The following is a 6,278-nucleotide window of genomic DNA, read 5'->3' on the forward strand; positions in this document are numbered from 1 at the left end:
TCCTGTTTTTAGCCGTGAGCCTCTTTTGGCCTTGGGTTTCTTTAGCCGTGAGCTTTAATAGCTCCCCCCTTTTCTTTTTGTTGCTCTGGCCGAGGGCCTTACCTGCTGTTCATCTCTTTGTAGTAACCCCGGTCGTGAGCATTTATTTGGTTTTTTTGGGAAGATTTTATGCTTATTTGATATGTGAGGGTATGGATTAATTTGGAAGTTGGAAGATTTTGATATCAACTTTGGGGTTTGGGAAGATTTGCAAGCTTTATTTGGGAGAGCATTTGGTTGATTTGATTAATCCTACGGTTTTGGGGTTTGGAAAATCAGCGCAAAGTGGCCTTTTATGTTTGTTAGGAAAGATCTTGGGCCCTACTTTTCCAGGTCTTTTCGATAGTAATTTTTGAAAGCTGATCCATTCTCTTTTTCGGTGTTTTAAATGGATCAATATCTCCTCTCTCTCACCCCATTTTTGTTCTTTTTTTTTCCTTGCTTCTTGGTTCGATTTTCGATGCTTATGTCCGACGCATAAGTGTCCACCTATAGCCTTTTGCTATACGTGAAACCATCAAGCAAGGTCGCACGTAGTCGTTTTGGGGCGTACGATGTTGATGATAAAGGCACACCGAAGTTAGAGCAAAAAGATGTCATATCCTATAATATCAAGATCAATGCATTTGATGAATAATAGGATATGATATCCTTTACCGACATAAGTCTAGCGGGAGTTGGCTCTAATCGACTTGTGGACAATAAAAAAAAAATTGTTAAAACTTATTTCAAAAAAAAAATAATAAAAATATATTTTTTTTGCTATAAAATAAAATTTGATAATTTTTTTTTTTAAGACCTATGTGCATGTCAAAAACATAAATTTTAAAATACATTTCAAAATTGATTGTCTACTCGACGAATACCTGTTTAGGCTAGGAAGTAGCCCTCTAGGTGAGATTCAAGACACACTTCTAGACGAGTGGCGGGTTCTATACATTTTGGTGACCGAGTAGCCTTCGTGGACCCTCAAGTAGCTGAGCCTAGCCCTACACAAGTGCTTGCGGTCCCCCTTACCTGAATTTTTTGTTTTATCGAAGCTTTGGACTGGGCACTCGTGTTTCTTTTCTTTTCTTCAAAATTTCTCTGAGATTTTTGAAGATGTTTACTCGAGTATTTTCTCGTTGATTTTTTCGAGTTTTCGGTCATGAGTCGTCGTTACCCTCTTTTTTTTTTTCGGATTTCCCGGATGGCTTTTCTTCCAGATTTTGCTTTTTGCAATATATTTCAGCTTGCTATATTTAAGAAACAACGGATCTCACGGGCGTACATGTTCGTTTTACATTTACAGAATGTTATACTATTCTTCTTTATACCTGCTACTACGCTGTACAATATGTTATTCTATTCATGTTTATACCTGCTACTGTTCTGTAAAGCATGTTATACTGTTCCTTTTACTGTACTTGCCACCACTCTATATAGCATGTTGTACTTTTCCTTCTACTATACCTGCTACTGTCATATATGGCATGTACACTGTTTCTTTTAGTGTGTTTTCTACTGCTTGCCCAGTACTGCACATTTTGTATTACATAGCCTTAAGCATGCCTCCTTTCCATATAGGATGTTTTGAGGACTATTAACATAGGGTCGTTTGATTTGACATTATAACTGGACACCCTAGAAAACTTAAACTCGTCACGACAATGAGCTTGAAATTAGCGCGGTGGGCATCTTCACCATCTTCAACAGCAGAACATGTCTTCCTCAGCTAAATCATTTCTTTCCTAGAATTTAAAATAACAATCCATAGGATTTCGAGGTTGTTCGTCTAGCGCAAAATAAATCCTGAACCTTTTTCGTTACGTATTCGTATGGCTTTGCTGTACGATCTAAGCCCTAACTCGTAGCCCTAACTCGTTTTAGAACTCGTTTTAGAATTCCGAGGTTGTCGTCCTTTACGACCTAAATCCTCACATCTTTCAGGCTATTTGTGTGAGCGTTTCACAAGAATGTAAACTTTAATTAAATAAAATTGGCAGGATAAAACACTTGAATATTTCTCCTCGAAACTGAAGCCAAACCATAGGGTAGACTGGGAAGCCACCGTGGATCTCCTCTGGATCTGTGGCATCCCCTAGTTCTTTTTCCTTTGGATCCTTTAATAAATGTCCCAAGTTTAAACTATTCCCTTTTGCACACATCTTTGTCCAATTTCGTTGAAAAGTCCTATCCTTTTGAAGTCCTTGAAGATAATTTTTTCCTTATTTTTATCGAGAGTATTCTTAAGTGATTTCGGTCATTTAAGATGTAATTAACTATAGAGGCTTACTCTTATAGGGAGTTTTTCCGAACCCAGCTTAAAATAAACCCTATTTAATTTTTCATATTAAATATAAGAATTTGTCGGCAAATAAAACGGTTTCGCAGACCAAGCGGACGTTATATATATCTTAGTTTATCTGATCGAGCCTCATCCTCAAGTCTTGTGTTTATCCTTCGGGATAGATACATGATTTGAGGTAAAACACTTTTTCATTTAAACTATGAAAAATATGTTGTCAGTTTGATTTTCATATTTGATTTTAAACTTTAATCTATATGTAAATTAAAACGTCTTTCCGAAGCGGGCGACGGGATTTCGATTCCGGTGACCGACAACTTCTGACCGACAAGACCGACAACTTCTCACGGGCGACTCCTCCCCCAATCCACCCATCCACCCTTTTCCCCGCTGACACCATGTTTCTACATCTATGTTGTACTGTTCATATTTTATGTTGGTGTTAGGTCTTCATAGAGACTAACTGAAGTTAGATCATAAAGTATACTTTTTCTAGGCAATACAACCTTTCTTGGCCATGATCAATGGCGTGTTCTCAAAATAGAAATAACAAATAAAATTAACTAACTGATAAAAAAGAAAATAAATAATTGCACAAAAAGTAATGCTTGATGCGATGCTTCTAAGCAAACAAATGTGAATATTTCCATCAAAGCTATCCAAGTTGGACAGAATTGGCTCCAATAGCATTTGATATTCATCAAGCAACTTCAATTATAAATTATGTATTTTTTCTGTAAAGTAATCCGTGAAATATTACAATCAATTCTGTCTGTGAATAAGTTATCTCTAAAATTCACCATCAGCAGTAGACACAATCCCATAATCTATAATAACTTTAGGAATAAGCCGCATAGAAACATTCAGCAGAAGATTAGATGTGGACTTAAAAGAGGTGAAAGAGAGTAGAATCTAAGGAATTAATAGTAGACTCATCATGAAACAAACTCATTGCAAGTATAATGTCCTAATTTGTAGTTTCTAGACATTTAGTTTTTTTTTTCTCGGAACATGGGACATTTAGTTTCAATACGTTGAAATGGTCTCCTTTTCCTTTAATTATTTTTCTTAAAATAATTTGATGGAAGTTTTGTACGTTTTGACACTCCACAACTTTAAAAATAAGCTTAAATTTTACATACTTATTGTTCACATCAACAAATGTTTGTATTTTTATAATTAACACATCATAATTATAGGAGTTAATTTAGATATATCAGCATTATGAGAGTTAGTTAAGATATAATTGTTTTATTTTATTTTTTTGGAAATAAATTGATTATTTATAGTGCTGTTAGATTTGACAATTTTTTATTCCTATTTTTAGGAGAAAGTTGTATCCAAAGGTATTGATTTTGAAAGGAACAATTAGAAAAAGTTATAGTGCGAACACGGTAAAAATATTGGCATAAAAAGAACTCTCGTTGGAAACTACATGTTAAACCTGCAAACTTGAACCCCAAGCTTAAACGTGATGGTCTGGCCCTCTAAACAGCAATAGGAGTTTTGTGATCCTTTTATCAACTCAAACCCTTTTTGCCAAGGAATAATTGCAACACCAATACAAGTTATTTCAATCTCCAAAATTTTTAAAACCTTGTCCTCCTTTTGGTTTAAAAAGAAAATTATCCAACCACTACATGTTTCTGTGATGATTTTAACCCTTTTTACTTATTGATTTTTGACTCAGGTGTAATAAATCACATGAATAATTGTTCTAAATTCTTCTTCTTTAGTATCTATGTCGATAATAAAAAGGTCAAACTCATCAACGATTCTCTCTCAATTTTTGTCAGGATAGGACTTGTCATACTCACTATTTGGTTTACTTTTCATGATGTTCTCATGTTCCTAAGTTGCCTTGTAATTTATTATCCATCAGTAAGATCGCTTCTAATAGTCTCTGTCAAGTTAATTTCCATTCTTTTCATTGAGTTTCAACTTATGACTTTGGGGAGAGTGATTGATATTGCTAGGGAAAAGGAAGGGCTCTCTTTCTTTGAAGATAAATCATTATTAAATGGATTATTTATCAAAATGATTGTTTAATATCCAAATCTAATGAAAGTGATGTTATATATGACATTATAGGTTAGATCGTATTTGTTTTTAGTATTTAAGATAATGATTTTCCAATCTTTTTCAGAATAGTTTGCTTAATTTCAATGTGAAGTGTGTCAATATGCTAAACATTATCGTGCATCTTATTCTTTGCAATCCTAAAAACCAACCACTTCTCTTACCCTGATTAATAGTGATATTTGGAACTTTTTTAGGCATTTACTCTCTTTGGTAAAAAGATGATTTCTTTCTTTTATTATTAAGATCGAGTTGGGTTTATTTGACGAAAGAATAACTTAAAAGGAGAAAAAAACTTCAAATAATTTTACATCATGCTACAAATACAATTTAAAAAATACATTTGAACATTATGGGTGATAATGGTTATGTGAACTTAAAAAATTATTGATCCAATTATTTCTCGAAAAGGGGATTGTTCACTAAAGCTCATGTATTGGTGCCCCATAATAAGAAGAGCCGGTCGATCCATTGGAAGTTATTAGAGATTTACACTTTATTAGTAAGGTACTTAAATACTTTTGAGGGGAAGCAAATTCTTATTGCCACATATCTTGAAAATAGGACACTCAATAACATTCAAAATTTTAAAATGCCTCTTGATGAATTAGTAAGATTTAACTCTTAAATAGATCTTTTGTCTATATTACCTTGTTGACCTCACTTTCGGTCGAGGTGTAGTTTTCCCCTCCTTAGTAGCCTAGGATCTAGCCGTAAGACCTTCTGTCGACTACTCCTAGAAAACTAGTGAAGGAGTCCTCCCCGTTAGCAATTCTGGGCCTTTCTTCGCTCGACTTGACGTTCCATGTAGTAGTCTTGACCGCTATTGTTTAGCAGGTAAGGCTACTCCGAAAAAACTCAAGGAGCATTCCTATAGGACTGTCGGCCTTAGGATTGACTTTACTCTTTGATTTGGCGCCGCTGCGCTCTTCGCTGTCCTGTTTAATCGAATTCGAGCGAAAATTTTTGTAGGATTCGGACCGCGACGTGTTGTTAGCCCGATCGGTGATGAGGTTGTCCGGACAACTCTGGATGACGAAACGGACTGCGTCGATGCGTCTGAAACGTCGATTTTGCTTAAGGGGGGACGTTCGTTTCATTACGATGGCGCGTCTTGGGGAAAATACCTATTTAAGTGTTTATTATAATAATAAATAATATATTATTATTACTATTATTATTATAATTAATAACTTATATTAAAATCGTTAACCTAAATTCTCCCCCCCTCCCCGTCTCATTCCTTCGAACCCGTGGGCCTGCCTTAGCCCTAGGACGGCTCGTTCGGTCGCCTGGCCTGTTCCTTCTTGCCGTTGGGGAGGTTTCGTTCCCGCGTTCGCCTCTCGCACGCGGAACAGGTCACGTAGGCGCCCATCCCTCGTATCCTATCTTTTGCGATATGAGTTCGATCTCCTCTGCCGTGAATCGTATATTCTGCGAGGTTCTAATCCTCTGCATCTCTCGATCCCTCTGTCGTATCTTCTTAATCATTCGTCTCCTTTGCCCTTAAGGTATATGAGAGCTCCTCTGTGAAGCTTCTAAGAGGCCGAAAATATTTCTAAGGGAGAAAACTTTGCTATTTTTCTTTCTCACTCACTTCTTTGATCTTCTGGTGTTTGAATCGATTTCTTCTTGCTGTTGGGAGAGGAAGTGAAGTTGTGGAGTGCTCTTAAAGTTTTTGTGTTACTTTCTTTTTGCTTCAAAGAGGTACCTTCTTCCCCCTCTTGTGCATTGCTTCTTTTCGGTCTTCCCTCTGCCGAGCCTTTGAGCTTGGTGCAGTGGATGGTATAACATGCTTGCATGACATTACACTTATATATATATATTTTTTTGAAATACTTGGTACTCAAGCATTTAGAAGCATTTAGAAATA

The 6,278-nt window shown here is 35.9% G+C and overlaps 1 protein-coding gene across 1 annotated transcript in view; it reads left to right on the plus strand.

The window, feature by feature from the left end:
* Positions 1–6,278, plus strand: part of LOC110032656 (WD repeat-containing protein 25) — a 51,311-nt gene that overhangs the window by 13,153 nt on the left and 31,880 nt on the right. The gene's annotated exons all lie outside the window — the stretch shown is intronic.

Source organism: Phalaenopsis equestris, unplaced genomic scaffold (genome assembly GCF_001263595.1).
Source record: "Phalaenopsis equestris unplaced genomic scaffold, ASM126359v1 Scaffold000996, whole genome shotgun sequence".
Taxonomy (NCBI): Eukaryota; Viridiplantae; Streptophyta; class Magnoliopsida; order Asparagales; family Orchidaceae; genus Phalaenopsis; species Phalaenopsis equestris.